Here is a 24424-nt window from a genome sequence, read left to right as displayed (position 1 = left end):
AGCGCTGCCACCTGTCGGAAGTCAATGAAACTATACGAGACGAAGCGGGAATGTTTGAAAATATTCCACAAGTAATTTCCGGTTTTTTCAACCAAAATTGGTCGAGAATAATAGTGTGTTGCATTACTTATTGAACTGCCCTCGTAGAACAAGACAGCTTGGGCCGGCCACACTTCTCAGTCAGAGCCAGACAACAGCATATCTGCCTTATTTGTCCTCCGATAGGAGCACTTCCCCTGGTAAACCTATGGCGATAGCGTTAATCCCTTACATAAGAGAGAGTTGGATAAATGAAAAGAAAGATGACAACGAAGTACAAGCAGCAGAGCCGAGGTTTTTGAGAAGGATTAGGAGTTGTAGTAGAAGAGATTTAATTATGGATGACGAAATTGATAATGTGCTGAATGTAGATGCTGTTGATGAGGAAACAACGGACTACAGAGACAGGTGGAGACAAACGTTAAATACAATGAGATATGGAAGACTGCCTAAGACAATTCTGAACTAGAACACCAAAGGCAGGAGAGATATACAGGGTGGTCCAATGATTGTGACCGGGCGAAATATCAAACGAAAGAACTACGAAGGACGAAACTTGTCTAGCTTGAAGGGGGAAACCAAACGGCGCTACCGTTGGTCCGCTAAATGGCGCTGCCATAGGTCAAACGGATATCAACTGCGTTTTTTTAAACAGGAACCCCCACTTTTTATTACATATTCGTGTAGTACGTAAAGAAATATAAATGTTTTAGTTGGAACACTTTTTTCGCTTTGTGATAGATGGCACTGTAACAGTCATAAACATATGGCTCACAGTTTTAGACGAAGAGTTGGTAACAGGTAGGTATTTTAAATTAAAATGTAGAAAGTAGGTACGTTTCAACATTTTATTTCGGTTGTTCCAATGTGATACATGTACCCTTGTGAACTTATCATTTCTGAGAACGAATGCCGTTACAGCGTGATTACCTGTAAATACCACATTAATGCAACAAATGCTCAAAATGATGTCCGTCAACCTCAGTGTATTTCGCAATACGTGTAACGACATTCGTCTCAATAGCGAATAATTCGCCTTCCGTAATGTTCGCAGATGGATTGAAAATGCGCTGACGCATTTTGTCAGGCGCTGTCGGTGGATCACGATAGCAAACATCCTTCAACTTTCCCCACAGAAAGAAATCCGCGGACGTCAGATCCGGTGAACGTGCTTCGACGACCAATCCACTTGTCATGAAATATGCTATTCAATACCGCTTCAACCGCACGCGAGCTATGTGCCAGACATCCATCACGTTGGAAGTACACCGCCATTCCGTCATGCAGTGAAACATCTTGTAGTAACATCGATAGAACATTCCGTAGCAAATCAGCATACATTGCACCATTTAGATTGCCATCGATAAAGTGGAGGCCAATTATCCTTCCTCCCACAATGCCGCACCATACGTTAACCCGCCAAGGTCGCTGACGTTCCACTTGTCGCAGCCATCGTGGATTTTCTGTTGCCCGATTGTGCATATTATGCCGGTTCACATTACCGCTGTTGGTGAATGACGCTTCGTCGCTAAAAAGAACGCGTGCAAAAAGTCTGTCATCGTCCCGTAATTTCTCTTGTGCCCAGTGGCAGAACTGTACACGACGTTCAAAGTCGTCGTCATGCAATTCCTGGTGCATAGAAATATGGTACGGGTGCAATCGATGTTGATGTAGTATTCTCAACAGCGACGTTTTTGAGAGTCCCGATTCTCGCGGTATTTGTCTGCTACTGATGTGCGGATTAGCCGCGACAGCAGCTAAAACACCTACTTGGGCATCATCATTCGTTGCAGGTCGTGGTTGACGTTTCACATGTGGCTGAACACTTCCTGTTTCCTTAAGTAACGTAACTATCCGGCGAACGGTCCGGACACTTGCATGATGTCGTCCAGGATACCGAGCAGCATATACAGCACACGCCCGTTGGGCTTTTTGATCACAGTAGTCATACATCAACACCATATCGACCTTTTCCGCAATTGGTAAACGATCCATTTCGACACGGGTAATGTATCACGAAGCAAATACCGTCCGGACTGGCGGAATGTTACGTGGTACCACGTAATTATACGCTTGTGACTATTACAGCGCCATCTATCACAAAGCGAAAAAAGTAGTCTAACTAAAACATTCGTATTTCTTTATGTACTAGACGAATATGTAATAAGAAATGGGGCTCCTATTAAAAAAAAAAAAAAAACGCAGTTGATATCCGTTTGACCTATGGCAGCGCCATCTAGCGGGCCAACCATAGCGCCGTCTGGTTTCCCCCTTCAAGCTAGAAAAGTTTCGTTCTTAGTAGTTTTTTAGTTTGATGCTTATTTCGTGAGATATTTGGCCCGGTCACTATCAATGGACCACCCTGTATAGTAGGTCGACGTAGAAAACGATGGACACGAACTTCGTGAAGACGGAAGAGGCAGCAGTGTGATCCTCGTACGTAAGACGAGGACAAATTTTAACTGCAGCTGGGTGGGACAGAGTGTTGTTGTTGTTGTGGTCTTCAGTCCTGAGACTGGTTTGATGCAGCTCTCCACGTTACTCTATCCTGTGCAAGCTTCTTCATCTCCCAGTACCTACTGCAACCTACATCCTTCTGAATCTGCTTAGTGTATTCATCTCTTAGTCTCCCTCTACGATTTTTACCCTCCACGCTGCCCTCCAATGCTAAATTTGTGATCCCTTGATGCCTCAAAACATGTCTTACCAACCGATCCCTTCTTCTAGTCAAGTTGTGCCACAAACTTCTCTTCTCCCCAATCCTATTCAATACCTCCTCATTAGTTACGTGATCTACCCACCTTATCTTCAGCATTCTTCTGCAGCACCACATTTCGAAAGCTTCTATTCTCTTCTTGTCCAAACTAGTTATCGTCCATGTTTCACTTCCATACATGGCTACACTCCATACAAATACTTTTAGAAACGGCTTCCTGACACTTAAATCTATACTCGATGTTAACAAATTTCTCTTCTTCAGAAACAATTTCCTTGCCATTGCCAGTCTACATTTTATATCCTCTCTACTTCGACCATCATCAGTTATTTTACTCCCTAAATAGCAAAACTCCTTTACTACTTTAAGTGTCTCATTTCCTAATTTAATTCCCTCAGCATCACCCGATTTAATTTGACTACATTCCATTATCCTCGTTTTGCTTTTGTTGATGTTCATCTTATATCCTCATTTCAAGACACTGTCCATTCCGTTCAACTGCTCTTCGAAGTCCTTTGCTGTCTCTGACAGAATTACAATGTCATCGGTGAACCTCAAAGTTTTTACTTCTTCTGCATGAATTTTAATACCTACTCCAAATTTTTCTTTTGTTTCCTTTACTGTTTGCTCAATATACAGATTGAATAACATCGGGGAGAGGCTACAACCCTGTCTCACTCCTTTCCCAACCACTGCTTCCCTTTCATGCCCCTCAACTCTTATAACTGCCACCTGGTTTCTGTACAAATTGTAAATAGCCTTTCGCTCCCTGTATTTTACCCCTGCCACCTTCAAAATTTGAAAGAGAGTATTCCAGTTAACGTTGTCAAAAGCTTTCTCTAAGTCTACAAATGCTAGAAACGTGGGTTTGCCTTTTCTTAATCTTTCTTCTATGATAAGTCGTAAGGTTAGTATTGCCTCACGTGTTCCAACATTTCTACGGAATCCAAACTGATCCTCCCCGAGGTCCGCTTCTACCAGTTTTTCCATTCGTCTGTAAAGAATTCGCTTTAGTATTTTGCAGCTGTGACTTATTAAAGTGATAGTTCTGTAATTTTCACATCTGTCAACACCTGCTTTCTTTGGGATTGGAATTATTATATTCTTCTCGAAGTCTGTGGGTATTTAGCCTGTCTCATACATCTTGCTCACCAGATGGTAGAGTTTTGTCATGTTATCTTAAATTGCAATGCAATGTAATTCGAGTGTGAAGTTCAGAATATCTTCCAGTAGTTGCTTTGTCACTACTTTGTGAGTAAAGTGGAACCACGAGTTGATGATGCGTAACTCTAACTAAGATCATCAATCTTAAATGCGAATGTGCGTGAGATTATAACGTCTCGTCTTGACAATATTTTTCAATACAGCAACTTTTCTTTATGTTCAATCCAAGTGGGGTGTACTTTGTGAGACCAGTACCACGTGCTTATACAATTGTTTGACCCATCAGGTTAATAGTTAGACGATAGTAACCAGTTCGAGGTTTTCTTTGTAAATTGCTTTTCGATCTAATTTATTTTAATTATCAAAATTATTGTGGAGTTACACTCTTTGTGTAAACCAAGTTGACCACGTGAAGCATGTGGTGTAATCATCAAAGTAGCCCTCAGCTATTCTTTTCGGGAAGATTTCACAGGGAGTTAGTATGAATTTAGTATACCAGTGTGTGGTAATTACATGACGGACAGGATTGTGCTACGAACGTAACTTCTTTGGGTGAAAATTGAATCGGTTGGTTGTGGTTAATTTCCTCTTGCATATGTTTCAACGTTCTTCGTGTGTTATTTTATGATTGCAGTGTTGTATGCAGTCTCCCAATCTTGGCTCCATATTTAATGTGTTCCGTGAGATTACAATCTCACATTTTCACAATCCTAAATAAGGCACCAGTTTAGTTATGAATGAAGTTTAATATGCTGAAATTGCAATGATCAATGTTAAAATAAATTTCCAAATATAAACTGATTTATTTCTTTTCATTTAAATTCTTTATATATATATATATACTCCTGGAAATTGAAATAAGAACACCGTGAATTCATTGTCCCAGGAAGGGGAAACTTTATTGACACATTCCTGGGATCAGATACATCACATGATCACACTGACAGAACCACAGGCACATAGACACAGGCAACAGAGCATGCACAATGTCGGCACTAGTACAGTGTATATTCACCTTTCGCAGCAATGCAGGCTGCTATTCTCCCATGGAGACGATCGTAGAGATGCGGATGTAGTCCTGTGGAACGGCTTGCCATGCCATTTCCACCTGGCGCTTCATTGGACCAGCGTTCGTGCTGGACGTGGAGACCGCGTGAGACGACGCTTCATCCAGTCCCAAACATGCTCAATGGGGGACAGATCCGGAGATCTTGCTGGCCAGGGTAGTTGACTTACACCTTCTAGAGCACGTTGGGTGGCACGGGATACATGCGGACGTGCATTGTCCTTTTGGAACAGCAAGTTCCCTTGCCGGTCTAGGAATGCTAGAACGATGGGTTCGATGACGGTTTGGATGTACCGTGCACTATTCGGTGTCCCCTCGACGATCACCAGTGGTGTACGGCCAGTGTAGGAGATCGCTCCCCACACCATGATGCCGGGTGTTGGCCCTGTGTGCCTCGGTCGTATGCAGTCCTGATTGTGGCGCTCACCTGCACGGCGCCAAACACGCATACGACCATCATTGGCACCAAGGCAGAAGCGACTCTCATCGCTGAAGACGACACGTCTCCATTCGTCCCTCCATTCACGCCTGTCGCGACACCACTGGAGGCGGGCTGCACGATGTTGGGGCGTGAGCGGAAGACGGCCTAACGGTGTGCGGGACCGTAGCCCAGCTTCATGGAGACGGTTGCGAATGGTCCTCGCCGATACCCCAGGAGCAACAGTGTCCCTAATTTGCTGGGAAGTGGCGGTGCGGTCCCCTACGGCACTGCGTAGGATCCTACGGTCTTGGCGTGCATCCGTGCGTCGCTGCGGTCCGGTCCCAGGTCGACGGGCACGTGCACCTTCCGCCGACCACTGGCGACAACATCGATGTACTGTGGAGACCTCACGCCCCACGTGTTGAGCAATTCGGCGGTACGTCCACCCGGCCTCCCGCATGCCCACTATACGCCCTCGCTCAAAGTCCGTCAACTGCACATACGGTTCACGTCCACGCTGTCGCGGCATGCTACCAGTGTTAAAGACTGCGATGGAGCTCCGTATGCCACGGCAAACTGGCTGACACTGACGGCGGCGGTGCACAAATGCTGCGCAGCTAGCGCCATTCGACGGCCAACACCGCGGTTCCTGGTGTGTCCGCTGTGCCGTGCGTGTGATCATTGCTTGTACAGCCCTCTCGCAGTGTCCGGAGCAAGTATGGTGGGTCTGACACACCGGTGTCAATGTGTTCTTTTTTCCATTTCCAGGAGTGTATATATCACCGGTTGTCGTATGACTATTAAAAGATTATAATTAATGTTAGTCTGGTTGGGAATTTGGTAAGGTAGACTGGATACCTGGTGAAACAGTTGCGCAGTAACGCAAGGGTAACTTCCCCAGACAGCTCACGGCTTTTAACCTGCTTTTATTGTCTTGAATATCAGCACCGCTCTCATAACAAATTAATGCAACAACATTACAAAGTTCACAGACCTCGCGTTCCAGCGAGATGCGACTGCCGGCGGGAGTGGCCGAGCGGTTCTAGACGCTTCAATCTGGAAACTCGCGACCACTACGGTCGCAGGTTCGAATCCTGCCTCGGGCATGGATGTGCGCGATGTCCTTAGGTTAGTTAGGTTCAAGTAGTTCTAAGTGCGAACGCCCTCTTCGGGGATCGAATGGGAGTAACTCTTTGCCACACTCCGCAAACTGGCTTGCCTAGTATAGATGTGGCGGCTGTATTATGATAACTGAAGTGTCGGTAAAATTCCACGCTTTTCTTTCACGTTTCTTAGGCTCTTTTACGTTTTGCAGAATGAGAAGAGCGGTGGGTGCACGGTGGGTGCGTTTTTCTGCAGATGTGTCGGTCTCGGTCAGTGAGCTTACGGCCGAGTCGCTCGCTCACGTAACCGCCTGCCGGGGTGGGGTACTCCATGCTGCGCCGCTGTGTTGCTGCATAGTGTATACAGTACAGTTTACTGTGTGGCGATGCCGGCGTCTCTCCTTATCTGAAGAGCTGTTAAGCCACCGGAGGAGTTCGTAGCAGGCAGAGACACAGATAGTCCCCACACGCTGCCCACTGGTGTTCTCTCTCTCTCTCTCTCTCTCTCTCTCTCTCTCTCTCTCTCTCTCCTGTCTCCTGTCTCCTGTTCCCCCCCCCCCCCCTCATGAGATGAGGTACTGCAGCCGTATCTAATCTTTAAGAGAATGAACGGAGACTGGCGGTAACCTTCCCGTTGATCTGTGGGTCATTAGGGCAGAACAGCAACTTAGAGGACTACTGACGGGTTGGGAACAGCAGCGGCGTCTAGAAGGAACCATCCTAGGATTCGCCTGAAATTACGCAGGCAAACCACACCTGAACGAGAACGCTCTGCCATTCTGTTCGTCGGCAGCTGCATTCACCTGTTCTGGATTAACCGCTGTTGCTGTGAAGCAGTTTCCAAGTGAGAATCAAATACATACCTCGTGCAGCGTAACAACCACTGCTTGTTTGAAACCGAAGCATAAGAAAGAAAAATAAAAATGAAAGAGAGGACTCATATACTGTATAACTCGCCAAAGAGCAGTACTGCAGTTGCAGTGAAATACAGCCAGCCGCGGTGGCGGAGCGCTTCTAGGTGCTTCAGTCCGGAACCGCGCCACTGCTGCGGTCGCAGGCTCGAGTCCTGCCTCGGACATGGATGTGTGTGATGTCCTTACGTTACTTACGTTTAAGTAGTTCTAGGGGACTGATGACCTCAGATGTTAAGTCCCATAGTGCTCAGAGCCATTTCAACCATTTTGCAGTGAAATACTTCTCAGTGGGAGTGTACCCGTGGTCTAGCGGTAGCGTCTTTCATTCATAATCAAAACGTCTTCGGTCCCGGGTTCGGTCCCCGCCACTGCCTAAATTTTGAAAAATAATCAGCATTGGCGGCCGAAGACTTCCGGCATCAGAAGTCAGCCTCATTCTGCCAACGGCCTTGTCAAAGAGGGCGGAGGAGCGGATAGAGGTTCAGGGCACTCTCTTGTCCTAGGGGTGGGAAACTGCCCCTAAAGGCGGAAGAATCAGCAATGATCAACGACATGAGGATGCAGAAGGCAATGGAAACCACTGCATTAAAGACACGTAACGTGTATCCACAGGACATGTGGCCTGTAGTTGAAGAAGTGTCATGATGATCTCTCCATTGGCAAAAGATTCCGGAATAGTCCTCCATTCGGATCTCCGGGAGGGGACTGCCAAGGGGGAGGTTACCATGAGAAAAAGATTGAATAATCAACGAAAGGATAACGTTCTACGAGTCGGGGCGTGGAATGTCAGAAGCTTGAATGTGGTAGGGAAAGTAGAAAATCTGAAAAGGGAAATGCAAAGGCTCAAGGAAGACAAGGATTTCTGGTCAGATGAGTATCGGGTAATATCAACAGCAGCAGAAAATGGTATAACAGGTGTAGGATTCGTTATGAATAGGAAGGTAGGGCAGAGGGTGTGTTACTGTGAACAGTTCAGTGACCGGGTTGTTCTAATCAGAATCGACAGCAGACCAACACCGACAACAATAGTTCAGGTATACATGCCGACGTCGCAAGCTGAAGATGAACAGATAGAGAAAGTGTATGAGGATATTGAAAGGTTAATGCAGTATGTAAAGGGGGACGAAAATCTAATAGTCATGGGCGACTGGAATGCAGTTGTAGGGGAGGGAGTAGAAGAAAAGGTTACAGGAGAATATAGGCTTGGGATAAGGAATGAAAGAGGAGAAAGACTAATTGAGTTCTGTAACAAGTTTCAGCTAGTAATAGCGAATACCCTGTTCAAGAATCACAAGAGGAGGAGGTATACTTGGAAAAGGCCGGGAGATACGGGAAGATTTCAATTACATTACATCATGGTCAGACAGAGATTACGAAATCAGATACTGGATTGTAAGGCGTACCCAGGAGCAGATATAGACTCAGATCACAATATAGTAGTGATGAAGAGTAGGCTGAAGTTCAAGACATTAGTCAGGAAGAATCAATACGCAAAGAAGTGGGATACGGAAGTACTAAGGAATGACGAGATACGTTTGAAGTTCTCTAACGCTATAGATACAGCAATAAGGAATAGCGCAGTAGGCAGTACAGTTGAAGAGGAATGGACATCTCTAAAAAGGGCCATCACAGAAGTTTGGAAGGAAAACATAGGTACAAAGAAGGTAGTTGCGAAGAAACCATGGGTAACAGAAGAAATACTTCAGTTGATTGATGAAAGGAGGAAGTACAAATATGTTCCGGGAAAATCAGGAATACAGAAATACAAGTCGCTGAGGAATGAAATAAATAGGAAGTGCAGGGAAGCTAAGACGAAATGGCTGCAGGAAAAATGTGAAGACATCGAAAAAGATATGATTGTCGGAAGGACAGACTCAGCATACAGGAAAGTCAAAACGACCTTTGGTGACATTAAAAGCAACGGTGGTAACATTAAGAGTGCAACGGGAATTCCACTGTTAAATGCAGAGGAGAGAGCAGATAGGTGGAAAGAATACATTGAAAGCCTCTATGAGGGTGAAGATTTGTCTGATGTGACAGAAGAAGAAACAGGAGTCCATTTAGAAGAGATTGGGGATCCAGTATTGGAATCGGAATTTAAAAGAGCTTTGGAGGACTTACGTTCAAATAAGGCAGAAGGGATAGATAACATTCCATCAGAATTTCTAAAATCATTGGGGAAGTGGCAACAAAACGACTATTCACGTTGGTGTGTAGAATATGAGTCTGGCGATATACCATCTGACTTTCGGAAAAGCATCATCCACACAATTTCGAAGACGGCAAGAGCTGACAAGTGCGAGAATTATCGCACAATCAGCTTAACAGCTCATGCATCGAAGCTGCTTACAAGAATAATATACAGAAGAATGGAAAAGAAAATTGAGAATGCGCTAGGTGACGATCAGTTTGGCTTTAGGAAACGTAAAGGGACGAAAGAGGCAATTCTGACGTTACGGCTAATAATGGAAGCAAGGCTAAAGAAAAATCAAGACACTTTCATAGGATTTGTCGACCTGGAAAAAGCGTTCGACAATATAAAATGGTGCAAACTGTTCGACATTCTGAAAAAAAGTAGGGGTAAGCTATAGGGAGAGACGGGTCATATAAAATATGTACAACAACCAAGAGGGAATAATAAGAGTGGACGATCAAGAACGAAGTGCTCGTATTAAGAAGGGTGTAAGACAAGGCTGTAGCCTTTCGCCCCTACTCTTCAATCTGTACGTCGAGGAAGCAATGATGGAAATAAAAGAAAGGTTCGGGAGTGGAATTAAAATACAAGGTGAAAGGATATCAATGATACGATTCGCTGATGACATTGCTATCCTGAGTGAAAGTGAAGAAGAATTAAATGATCTGCTGAACGGAATGAACAGTCTAATGAGTACACAGTATGGTTTGAGAGTAAATCGGAGAAAGACGAAGGTAATGAGAAGTAGTAGAAATGAGAACATCGAGGAAATTAACATCAGGATTGATTGTCACGAAGTCAATGAAGTTAAGGAATTCTGCTACCTAGGCAGTAAAATAACCAATGACGGACGGAGCAAGGAGGACATCAAAAGCAGACTCGCTATGGCAAAAAAGGCATTTCTGGCCAAGAGAAGTCTACTAATATCAAATACCGGCCTTGATTTGAGGAAGAAATTTCTGAGGATGTACGTCTGGAGTACAGCATTGTATGGTAGTGAAACATGGACTGTGGGAAAACCGGAACAGAAGAGAATCGAAGCATTTGAGATGTGGTGCTATAGACGAATGTTGAAAATTAGGTGGACTGATAAGGTAAGGAATGAGGAGGTTCTACGCAGAATCGGAGAGGAAAGGAATATGTGGAAAACACTGATAAGGAGAAGGGACAGGATGATAGGACATCTGCTAAGACATGAGGGAATGACTTCCATGGTACTAGAGGGAGCTGTAGAGGGCAAAAACTGTAGAGGAAGACAGAGATTGGAACACGTCAAGCAAATAATTGAGGACGTAGGTTGGAAGTGCTACTCTGAGATGAAGAGGTTAGCACAGGAAAGGAATTCGTGGCGGGCCGCATCAAACCAGTCAGTAGACTGATGACCAAAAAAAACTTCGTCACGTCGTCACGTCTTCAGCACCTGGGCAACGGCGGAGCATGACGAGTTAACTCACCCACACCACTCGAGGTGTTAAAATATGGTGGGGTTTCTTAGTACACAACAAAAGAATCAAACACGAGAAGAATTAAGAATTTTTTTTTTATAAGACGCCGGTTTCAGTGACAATATTTTCTTACTTTGGCCCAACGTGTTTGGGAGGTAAAACACCGTTCCCAACGATTACAATGAGCTGTTTTGGACCTTAAATCGGATTCAATTCGTGAACTTCATTTCGACAGAAAATGTTCCTCTTCTGCATAACTTTCTTTACTTTCGAACAAATAAGCGCGTAACCGACAACATGTTGGGATGTGTGTCCCTGAGTGAATTTTCGTCCGCGTTTGGCGTTACATATTTAATACAGTCCATTACTTGGATCAGAATGTATCGCAGTTTCAAGCAGTGTTGTTTAATTGTTACTTGCTCCGTTTTTCGAAAGGGATTCCAATAGTAGGTTCCCGCATCTGGTTGGAAGTGTGAATTTGTGCTCTCTCCTGCAATTATGCGGTGCAAATATGCTAGACACTGGTGCATATTTGTACCTGTAGTTGTTACAATATTTCCAATTTTCATTCCTATCCTTATACGCGGTCCAGTCACGTTGATGTGACCACCGCCTACGTTCGACGCAACGTGCAGTAATCACTCACAGCAACACCGAAATTAAGTAGACAGGGGAATTTATTGAGAAAGAAGATCACGCACGACTAAAAACACTTAAACGTGACTGGATCGACAAGCCACCGGAAACTCGTTTTCAAAATAAACTTTCGTAATATTTTGCAAACCACGAAACACAGAATACAGCATGTTGCTCCGCTCTTAGCGGATAACAAGAACTTACGATTTACGATGGTGACTGTTTTTGGTAAACACTCTCGCTTATACCGTGAAATGCGTGTTGCATCATTCTGACACGGAGTAATTAATTCCACGGGTTGGGAGACCAAACGGTGTTAAACAAACTTCCTGGTAGATTCAAACTGTGTGCTGCGCCGGTGCAAGAATCCCGAACCTTTGCACACACGGAAGTTTCAAATTAGCGCACACTCTGCTGTACAGTAGAAAGTCATACTGTAATACTAACTGATACACAACATAACTGAGTTCTCTCCGTTGTTATTCTTCAGAGACGTGTTAGGGAACTTTACCTTAACAGTTTACGTAATACAGTAAGTAGAACGACGCAGGAACGCGGTTTCAACCGAGCAAAAATTACACTTGCGACATTTAAACGGTGGACTGGCAGAGCAAAAATTACCCTACGATTATTTAGCCGGCTGGAATGACCGAGCGGCTCTAGGCGCTACAGTCTGGAACCGTTCGACCGCTACGGTCGCAGGTTGGAATCCTGCATCGGGCATGGATGTGTGGGATGTCCTTAGGTTAGTTAGGTTTAAGTAGTTCTAAGTTCTAGGGGACTGATGACCTCAGAAGTTAAGTCGCATAGTGCTCAGAGCCATTTGAACCATTTTATCATTTCGCGTCCCCTCCCCCTCCCCCCCCCCCCACCCCACCCTACCCCCGCAAACACCATTCCTTGAGATTCTGCTAATTTTACGCATGTCATAAATATAATAATCCCCTCCGTTGTTGACTGGTAATAGTCACACGTTTCATGCTCTGGACGTGTGTTCCATAGCTCGTGACCGTACGAATTTTAACTGATATTCCCGCCACTAAAACCGCGTCAGATGAAACTGTTGGCACCGACCTGTTGTAACGATTCGTGTTGAACGTTACTTGAGTTTCTTCTGGCTGGTCCATTGATGTACGAATGCGAAATTTTCATGCTTCACAAAAATTTATTCAAATTAATTGACATCCGAACTGCACTCTCGTCATGTAAACAAAACACGGACAGACTTCACTGATCTCTCCAACTTCCAAAAGTAACTTCAAAACTGACTTATTGCAGCATCACTGCATCACTTTATACACAATATTGACAGTAGCTTCCGAAATAAAGCATTATTAATTTTGATGTTACAATTAAAATTTGCAAAACGTAAAGAAACTGATGTTACAGCCGAATAAGGTATAAAATACAATATTGAATGACAATCTTTTACAGTAATATCTTTAGTTTTCCATAAGAAAATCATTCTGAACTTTAATTACAATAATGTCTCTTGTATTACTTTAGTTACGTAATTAATTACAGTTTGGATTTGGTTACTAACATTTAATGGTAGTACAGAGCTCGTGCTTTATCCCATTACAACCATAAAATGCACAAATAAGGCCTCAAATTCTGGAAATTGGAAAACTGTGAGATGTAAACAATTAGAGTTAATTAGAAATATAATTACGAAGAATATTAATTACAGAGGAAGATATAAAAATGAAAATACATCGCTTGGTAATGACTTTTAAGCTGTTTCTCAAGATAATGAGGTCTTGTGTTACTGGATTTTTAGGTTACCATTTTGTTAATTAGAAGCATTGATTTTTCGTGCTAACATCTCTGCAGTCTCTAGTTATTTATTGCTAAGGATTTATTACTTCAATATCTTGATTAGTTACTTAATTTAGTACATGTACAGAATTTTATCAATGACAACAATCCACCGATAATTATGACAACGCACATCCTTCCAGAACATTCCATGTGCTTTCGCAATTAATATCAAGTTTTTTATCAAATAGAACAGAATGATTATATATATATATATATATATATAAAACGGGGTATCGGACATTTCATATGAGTCCTTGGGGAGGCTGTGCCGTTATACTGTGAGCCACAAGAGCTTCATTGTTTATTTATCTGTAAACATGACAATAAAATTTTGTTATTCGAAAAATAGTTCAGATGGCTCCGACCACTATGGGACTTAACTGCTGAGGTTATCAGTCCCCTAGAACTTGGAAGTATTTAAACACAACTAACCTAAGGACATCACACACATCCGTGCCCGAGGCAGGATTCGAACCTGCGACCGTAGCTGTTGCGCGTTTCCGGACTGAAGCGCCTACAACCGCTCGGCCACCTCGGCCGGCAAATTTACTTATTATACAGGGTGCTGAGTATAAGGGGCAATCAAGAAGTTGCCTTTCGTGGGCCGCCCAGTCCAGAAACTGTATGCCGATCAGGCAAAGTCGCCGTGAGAATAGAGGCAGTAAGCCCACAGACGCACCAGATGGCAGATACCCGTTTGGTAGTACACCGTCTGCTGCTGCGTGAAGAAGTCCGAAACTGTCTGCTGCATACCTTCGTGCTTCAGGAATCTTCGTCACTGCATGGTCTTTTTTAAGGGACCGTAGGCGTGGTGATCGTTTATGTAGAGATCGGGACTACAGCACAGGAGATCGAGTCTCTGCCACTTGAGTTGGCGTCGCTTCTGTGTTGCGACGTTTGCGATATGAGGACGTGTCTTCAGCACTGAACTTTGCGCACCATTCCACTTCGGCACTATGGTGGTTGCGGACAGACATTCTGCCCCCATACATACAGAGTGTTTCAAAAAGGACATTACAATTTCAAAAATTCACATAAATTTACTGAAAGAAGACATAGAGCTGGGTTTAGTGTTATTTTACAGGGAAACGCATCAAGTTTTTTTTACCTTAAACTAAAGATGTTGTATGTGGCTTCCGTTGGTTATCCTGCACACATCCCATCGGGAGTCAATTTCTTACCAAACTCGCTGTAGCATTGCAGCTGTAACTTGCTCAGTGGCGGCGTGAATTCTTGCTATAAGTTCAGTTAGTGAAGCCGGCAAAGGAGGTGCAAACACGATATCCTTGACGAATCTCCACAAAAAAAAGTCTGGGCAACGTCGGGGCCATGCAGTTGGCACATGACGGCCAATCCATTGACCTCGAAAGCGGTCACTGCGAATATCGCAGACGTCATCCAGGTAGTGGGGTGGTGCACCATCTCGCATGAAGTAATGATTTCGTTCTCGGTCATCTTCATCGATTTGTGGTATCAAAAATCGTTGTAACATACGCAGGTACACTAACACGTCCATGGTTCTCCACAGAAAAAAAGGGGCCGTAGACTTTGTTCTTCCTCAGTGCACTTAAAACGTTCAGTTTATGGCTATCACGAACATGCTGCAATGTTCGATGCGGATTTTCACTGCCCCAAATCCTACAGTTGTACGTGTTAACCTTACCACATGGGTGAAAAGTAGAATAATGTAATGTTGATGCATTACATTGTTCTGAAAGCGGTGCTTACATTCAAGACAATAAAAGCGGATTAAAAGCTGTGAGCTATCTGGGTAAGTTAACCTTGCATTACTGCGCAACTGTTTCACCAGGTATCCAGTCTAACTTACCAAATTCCCAACCAGACTAACATTAATTTATAATCTTTTAAAAGTCATCTTACGAAAACCGGTGATAAAGAGAATTTAAATAAAAAGAAATAAATCAGTTTATATTTGGACATTTATTTTAACACTGGTCATTGTTCTGTTGAACTTCCAGCATATTAAACTTGATTCATAACTAAACTGGTGCCTTATTTAGGATTGTGAAAATGTGAGTTTGTAATCTTACGGAGCACATCAAATTTGGAGCCAAGATTGGGAGACTGCATACAACACTGCGTTCATAAAATAACACACGAAGAATGTTGAGACATATGCAAGAGGAAATTAACCACAACCAACCGATTCAATTTTCACCCAAAGAAGTTATGTTTGTAGCGCAATCCTGTCCGCCATGAAATTAGCACACACTGGTATACTAAATTCATACTAACTCTCTTGGAAATCTTCCCGAAAAGAATAGCTGAGAGCTACTTTGAGGATTACACCACATACTTCACGTGGTCAACTTGGTTTACACAAAGAGTGTAACTCCACAATAATTTTTATAATTAAAATAAATTACATCGAAACGCAATTTACAAAAGAAAAACCACGAACTGGTTACTATCGTCTTACTATTAACCTGATGGGTCAAACAATTGTATAAGCACGTGGTACTGGTCTCACAAAGTACACCCCACGTGGGTTGAACATAAAGAAAAGTTGCTATATTGAAAAATATTGTCGAGAAGAGACGTTATAATCTCACGCACACTCGCATTTAAGATTGATGATCTTAGTTAGAGTTAGGGATCATCAACTCGTGGTTCCACTTTACTCATAAAGTAGTGACTAAGCAACTACTGGAAGATATTCTGAACTTCACACTCGAATTACACTGCGTTGCAACTTAAGATAACATTAGATATTTTAGATCCAAACCTGAAATAAAGGTGATTAAATTTTCAGTTAGGCTGAATGTAAGAAATCCATTGTCCTACGGACTTAGCAGACACACGCTTATCCGGAGATCTTACCACTTCAGACGCTCGCCATGGACAGACTGACCTGGGCCCCTACCGAGGGTAGCTCACAGATACAAACGCAAGTGACCAGAGAGGCAGCTGCCTGTACCAGCATGACAAGGGCCGGAGAGGACCATACTAAGAGTAGAAACCTCTTTGCTTTTAGAAAGCGTAGCTACCTGTTCCGCCGTTGGTCCTACTGTTCTGTAGCAGACAGGCTTGTCTGCTGCCATCCAGCATGCAACTAGAAATACATTTGCTCATTCATCCTCTCACACAGAAGGGAAGGGGGTGACAGTATCTTATCATATACATTATATAAAAGAAAGCGGATGTAGGTTCCGTATGAGACTGTGTGCTATGAATTGCATATAAACTGTGTTTTAAAGTGTAGTAGTGTGACAGATCGTTCTTGTTTATGTGTAAAAGTAACACGTTTCACTGCTCAGTCTCCTCACTGATAGAGTCAGAAACACCACAGTAAATTTAGAAGAGGAATTTATGCCGTAAATGACAACAGATTTAAGAAATTAACATGAAAGGAATCCAACAGAGACCTTTCAACAATAATATAATAAAATATAATTAATAATAATAATAATACAGTAATATAATATTAGCTGATGCATTAGTGGATAGACGGCAGTACAGTCTACTAAATTCTGATATTTACTGCGAAGAGCAAGAGCGCGGAAGTATGTTAAAGGGACCACAAACGCTAAATAACGGTTAAACCTTACTGGATCCGGACCCAACTGTTGACTCGTTTTCAAAATAAGATTTCACAATATTTTGAAAACATCGAAATTAAGTAGACAGGGAAATTTATGGAGAAAAAAGGTCACTGAGGTCTAGAAACACTTAAACGTGACTGGATCGACAAGCTACCGGAAACCCGTTTTCAAAATAAACTTTCGTAATATTTTGCAAACCACGAAACACAGAGTACAGCATGTTGCTCCGTTCTTAGCGGGTAATGAGAACTTACGATTTACGGTGGTGGCCAACTGATTTAGGTAAACACACTCGCACACACAGACATCTTCATCCTCATGTAATCGATTTAACATATCCGCAGAGAAGGTCTTACTAGCAAACTTATCAGCGTCTCTCATTGCTTGTACGGTAGTCAATCTGTATGGTTTCAAATGCAAACGATTTTCTCAAGGCACGCCAAACAGTCGTGTGTGGGATTTGCATTTGGCGAGGTGCACGCGGGATCGATTTCGTAGGGCTGTTGAGAGAACGTTGTCTCACTCGCTCAACGACGTTGTCAGATGTGCTTGGACGACCTGACGATTTCCCATGTCTTACTGAGTGAGTACCCTGTTTCTACAAAACATTTATGCCACTCACAAATTGTAGGCATACTAGGAGGATCTTTAGCGTACTAGGTACGGAAACCACGCTGAACTGTTGTCACCGACTTCTATCCTCCAAACTAAAATACACAGCTAGGACGCTCGGGTCCGGTGAAGGCAGCTATGCTTAACGCAACTGCCGCTAGCACTCCTTACGGTCAGATTCGGCATTAGCGAAATACATAAAGTTTTCCCTACAAATTGAACTACAGTTACCTCTATAGCTACTATGAATTAACTTATATGATATTGAATGTTGTAAAGTCATTTTCGAAACACTTTAATCTTCATTCTCCAGTGGACGTTATAGCGTCCCCAGTGCTATATTACGAAAAGACTTAAAAAACAGTATTTATAAAGAAGAGACATTTAAAAATTGAATAATATATTTTTATCATGTAGCCGTAAAACAATAATTTCTCTGTCAAGAAATGCAATGCAAAGAAATATAACAAAGTGATCTAAAGAGACGACAAGATACGCTCTTTTGTTAATTTTTTAGTCAACTTCACTTCTTCTCTTGTCTTTGTTGTGTATAGACGGACATCTGCCGGCCGTTGTAGCCGAGCGGTTCTAGGCGCTTCAGTCCGGAACCGCGCTGCTGCTACGGTCGCAGTTTCGAATCCTGCCTCGGGCATGGATGTGTGTGATGTCATTAGGTTAGTTAGGTTTAATTAGTTCTAAGTGTAGGGGACTGATGACCTCAGATGTTAAGTCACATAGTGCTTAGAGCCACGGACATCTTGCGAGTGCTGGCAAATGTAAGCATATTTGTATGAGTTAAGCAGATTATATATATACTGATTTAGTATTATTGTGCACTTTTAATTTGTAAGAGGTGATCCCGATTTCATGTCCGCCGTCCTTTGAATTAACCTGCATTCGAGTAATTTACAGTTCTGCAATCGCAGCGGCCGATGCAGCCAACGACGCCATTACGTGGCGATATTAACTTATGAAAAATTAGCGGAAGCGAAAAACTCGCCCGCTATTAGCATAATATTAATTTTTCTCCACAGACGCACGAAGTTGCAGAAATACTTAGCTTTAAGATTCTTATTTTCAGTACCATAGCCGACAGCCAGAGCCAGGACTCCGACTACGTGGCAATGGTTAACGGAGGTAAGAAAAAATACTCTCGCGCGTGTGTGGGCCGCAGTTGTAATTAATAACTAAAGATTCTTTTTCTTTAAAGTGAGCTGACTAGCCGAGGAAATTAATATGAAAAGTTTATTACATTGTTCAGCTTATATGCTCATGTTTTAAGATTCAGCGAGTCTAACATTCATTAACGTAACAAGTAATTTGAAATTAATATTGTTAAAAAGGAGAACTTCAGGAAAGCATTTAATCGTAAAATCAAAATTAAATGAAATATCATTTTCATTTAGGCCCACCACGTAAGTCGGTAACAATCAAAATAATAATAATAATAATAATATATTAAATTACGACGGCCGACGGACGCGAGAACGTCTACCGGCGTTTGTCCTTCAGCAGCCAAGAAAAGAACAGCAGCACGTTCGTCCTGTTCTGACGCATTTGCTAATACCGTCGGTATAGATCGCGTTTCCGTATAAACAGCACGCACGTCGCAAAGACCCGCACAACACACACACACATACCTTGCCTACAAGTCGCTGCTTACGTACCCGTATCGGGCTCGCGCTACATTGCACAAGCGCTGTACCGAAGACCGCTAACGGAAACGTTTTGATCGGCCCTAATAATACGTGGGAAATCTATCGGGGATGGGTAGAGTAATTACAAAAAAAAAAAGAAAAAAAAGCAGAAACGTTACATATGGTGAGAGGCACCCACATGCCTTGCTCATACTGTGGCATCAAGCAGTCAGGCCTGCAAGATGAGTGGTCTGCCAAGCGAGTGGATTCATTCTTATTTATCGAGTATCATGAACTCTAGTACTCACACTTAAGTTACAAGTTATCCACCTATGTGATTAATACGCAACGGAAACACGCATCTGACCATCAGTAATTTACAGAACTCTGACTGTACACTACGCACTGGCAATACCACATTTTCTTTTTGTCTTTTATTTAACGGGTTTTATCAACACGTGGCCACCGCACTGAATATGAATGGCGCACACATTATAAATTCGGCACATTATTACAACATACAATTCGAAGGAAAAGTCCACCAATCTTTTTCTTTTCACTATCTTATTTATTCCAATAAATTCTCTAACCTAAACACACAAATTCTACAACCTACAACAATAACACATGAGAAATTCTGCCCAGTGGGCATGGCTTTACATTGGTGATTCTCTACCTTATGGTCTCGTAATTATTTTTAACGCTACAGTGCACTTTCTGGATAGGATGGTGGATCTTTTATTATACCTCACACTTCGACTCTCACAATCATCATCATTAAACTTTCCTCCAGACCGAGCGGTACCGAAGGAACAAGCATAACCCACTAATCTTTTGAAACTACCTCGCTACTCTCCCATGCAAACGACACATACCCAAATTACATGACATACACCACACTACAACATGAAATACTACACAGAGAATAGTCACAACATTATCACTTTCAGCTTTCCCACTTCAATTAATATTTATCCCAGTTTCACACGACACAGCCCCACTTCGTAATTCTACTTTCCTACTATGAACTCTGGAGATATTTCCACGTCTTCCTGCGCAATGCAAGCCAAGTGGCGTTGCTGGATAGACGGCCGACTCACCTTGATTCTCTCTCAGAGTTTAAATCTAGCGTCACACGGAGTCATATCACGCAAAGTAACATTAAGAACATATTCATCACACACGCGAGTCCTCAACTGATACCATGGACGAGTACTTCTCTTTATCCTGTGTCTCATACACAGATTGAGACTCACACAGTACTCACCACGTGGAAGTACTCGTCTCTAATTTCAAGTCCTGCACACGCCATTTCTTAAATATTTCAACTTATGGTACACCCGCTATTTCTTAAATATTTCAACTTATTGTAGACACGCTAGTAATTCAGCTTAACTTAAGCACACGGAAGTATTTCAACTTATTGCTACACGTGGTTTCATTGTGACCGTTGGTCACTTCCGAAGATTCCTACAATCCCATTAATATTACCTGCCTGACATTTAATTCTCCCCACAAAAGTTCCTGAAATAGAGAAATTATAATTTCAAACTACTCTTAAATATTCCACATGCATACCATGTCTCCACTCTTTCATCATTACGAAGCACAACTAAAACAGGTCTTAACAGCACAAGATCCAGCGGCAGAGTGTCGAAACATGGCCGTTCTCCAGGTCCTCTCCCATCTCTGTCAAGGTGGGGGAAGCACCTTGCTATCATATTGGTCAGCCACATTTCAGGTGCTCAAAGCTCAGGCAAATTTCATCTCTTTAGTCCCACCAAAGGTGACCAAAGGATCGACTCAAAGATGATCATATATTTACATTCACTATCTGCAGTTAGCAGACGACCATACATTCATTCATTTCACAGATCTCACCAAACTGGATGTAGGAATTTACTTTGTGGGAGTGCACATGTGATCAATTAAACAAATAAATTGCCATTCTTTCCCGCACTGGTATCTGGCTTCGCTGTATTAATTGAAATTGAGTTATTTTACAAAAAAAAAGTGTTGTTCTGACAAAAGTAATGAAGTATGTTGTACCTATTTTCAATGTCGGGCAGTACTGTACCCTTTCAATGGTCAATGTTTTTTTCTTAGTTACAGACAATTTTTTGTTGTTAATGTTTGCTTTGTTTCTGGCTTTTTGTTTTCAGATTCCCAGCTTGGGTCTGCAGATATTTTTTCCTTCTCAAATGTCTTCAGAAGACTAAATGAAACGCTCAAAATGTCTACCATTAGCTCCAGCTCAACCTTCTAAACGCCACCTCATAGACTGTCTTTATGGTTCCCGTATTCCAGGTGTCTGCATTATCTGCTGAAGTCCTCCTTGAACACGCTGGTGAAGAATGTAAAATATAAATATTAAACACGCTGTGTCCTTTAGATGACCCCAACAATAAAAATAAAATGGAATGAGATCAGGAGACGGGGCAGGCCAAGACGTTGCTGCAACGCGAGCTGTCCGTTTATTTGGAGAACGCTGATTTGACACTGTTCTAGTGTTCTCGCTTGCAGAGCAAATTAAGGTAGTGACCCATCGCGCACGAACCACATGTTCTCACGTAAGGGAAAGGAATGTCTTTCAGCGGGATATTTAAATGTTGCATTAAAAATTCAATTTACGGTGATCCAGTCAGCGTTCCACGGGCAATGAGAAATCGAATCAATCTGTACCCAGCTAGATCAGCTCATACATTAATATTACACTGCTGTTGATGTCTTACTTCCAGAACTGAAAATGGACTTCATCCAGCCGTATATGAGTGTTGTGAAAGTTCTGCACTCCACTCTGGTTAAAGTTTGCTTCATCAGTGGATAGTATGGTAGACATAAAGTATTGGTCTAGAACAAGCATCTCCAGTAACTAACTGCAAAAAGCTTTTCTGGACTGAACACCAGTCTCAGTAAGACCCTGCACTATGTGGAGATAATACGGGAAAGCAGTTACTATCATTACACCTGCCACGCTGTCACACGACTCTCCCTCTTAGTTTCTGCTACTTCTCTGGTACTGCTGTCATCACTGACCTCAACATGATGATGTACTCCATGTTGTAAACCAGAAGTTGAAACAATATTTGATCTTCCACAATGAAATGTTTTCTCAAAACAGCCTGTCTCCACGAGACGTTCATGCATTCATCGAAACGTATTATCGCTGGGAAACAGCGTACAAACATCTGGCTTCAAACGGATTGCAATTTGCAAGTCCATACGTCAGGTGCATGTCCGAAATGTGGTAATCAGAATACATTTTAGCTAGGAATGTGTTGCGCACGCTAGTCCAGTAAGAATACGGCCGAGTAGGCGTCACACCCGGGACTGGAAGCCAGACACGACACTTCGCTGTTCAGCTGAGGTCGCTATGGTCGCTTGTTCGATGGCGCCCTTTTGGGAAACAGCCGCTTCGATTCCTGGTGGGGGAAGAAAGTTGAGTACATACCAAACAATCGTCGCACAAGAACTGCAGAGTAAGCATCCACTACTGATTGTGTTGTCAACACTAAAAGGATACGTTTATTTCATAGCACTATGGCAACTAAGATAAACATAAGAAGGCTATGACTTAACACTCACCAAAACGAACATTTGAAGAGGAAACATACGTGTACAACCAAGCTGAAAATTTGGAAACAAGAAGACACATTGTCCGCAGCTCGTGGTCGTGCGGTAGCGTTCTCGCTTCCCACGCCCGGGTTCCCGGGTTCGATTCCCGGCGGGGTCAGGGATTTTCTCTGCCTCGTGATGCCTGGGTGTTGTGTGCTGTCCTTAGGTCAGTTAGGTTTAAGTAGTTCTAAGTTCTAGGGGACTGATGACCATAGATGTTTAATCCCATAGTGCTCAGAGCCATTTGAACCATTTGAAGACACAAACGAAGCAAACGAGTGACAGCAAAAAAAGCGTCCGTCACGAAGAGAATAAGAAAAATTTCCCGTATGTACATACGAACTATTTTGCTCAATTTAAGTTCGCTGTCAATTCCCACACTTTTCCCAAATATTAGTTACCACCTTCTGTATACAGGGTGGATCACAGTTAGCAGTGAAAACTGAGACAGATGAAGATACAAGACATCAAAAGCAAGAACATCCCAGTCAACGTGGGTACACAAAGGACCCGCCTGCGAGATAAATGCTTCTGTATGGTTACCATTTCACAATGAAATGTTGTCCTAGCTAGAGTAAACGTATTTGAAACGTAAACTCTTCGATTAAGTCCCCGACTGATTGGGTTCAAATTCCACACATGCCGTTCATGACTCACCACCAGCAACATTTCTCACTGAATGTGTCCCAAAGGGTCACGGACTCTTTCAAAATAAACTGTATGAACGACAGTCCTTTCGGTTTCAGTGGTTGGCGGGATCTTCAACGACTGCCTGAGGATGTGTCCCTTACACGCGGCACCGGTACATTTCGCTGCTCGTGTAACTATCACGACATCTAATACGCCAATATGGACAGACATGGATAATTGCAGACGGGCTCGTCCAAAAACTTAAGTGCATGGCCCTCCCGTTGATAGAGAACCGGAATAGCAAATTGTAGAGTCATGTCTGGATTTACGAGATGTCCCGGGGTGTTTCAAAGAATTGCAGAGACGAGTACCGTATCTAACTGCATGTAAATGCGGGGGCGACACGTGGAACACCTCCTGTAGCAAGCGCTAGCAAGTGCTAGCCTACAGTGCTGTAGTTGTAGGTAGGACACGGGTGAAAATTGAACCCAAATAGACTGAGATTTGATCGAAAGTTCACGTTTCATACGCTCTTCTTCTGTGATTTAAATAATGAAAAACTAAACGACTTATGCATTTTTTATTAGTTTTCACGGCGTGTCTCGAGAATTTATTCTCTTTATCAAGTGCATTTATTTACACAAGCATTTCTTGTGAGATCTGTGCCTGCGATTTTCTGCCTCTCTTGGACTGTACTCGTTTCTTTAAGGTTATACTTCAACTGGAAGATCAGACAAAATAAATGTGGGGGCACTTCTTATATGCTAATGTCAGAAACAATATTTTTGTTTGTATACTTGCGCAACAAAACTGGATACAGATCATCCTCGACATTCTGCTGTGCTGTG

This window comes from Schistocerca piceifrons, chromosome 8 (genome assembly GCF_021461385.2).
Source record: "Schistocerca piceifrons isolate TAMUIC-IGC-003096 chromosome 8, iqSchPice1.1, whole genome shotgun sequence".
NCBI classification, from domain to species: domain Eukaryota; kingdom Metazoa; phylum Arthropoda; class Insecta; order Orthoptera; family Acrididae; genus Schistocerca; species Schistocerca piceifrons.
Note: the sequence above shows the minus strand (reverse complement) of the source record.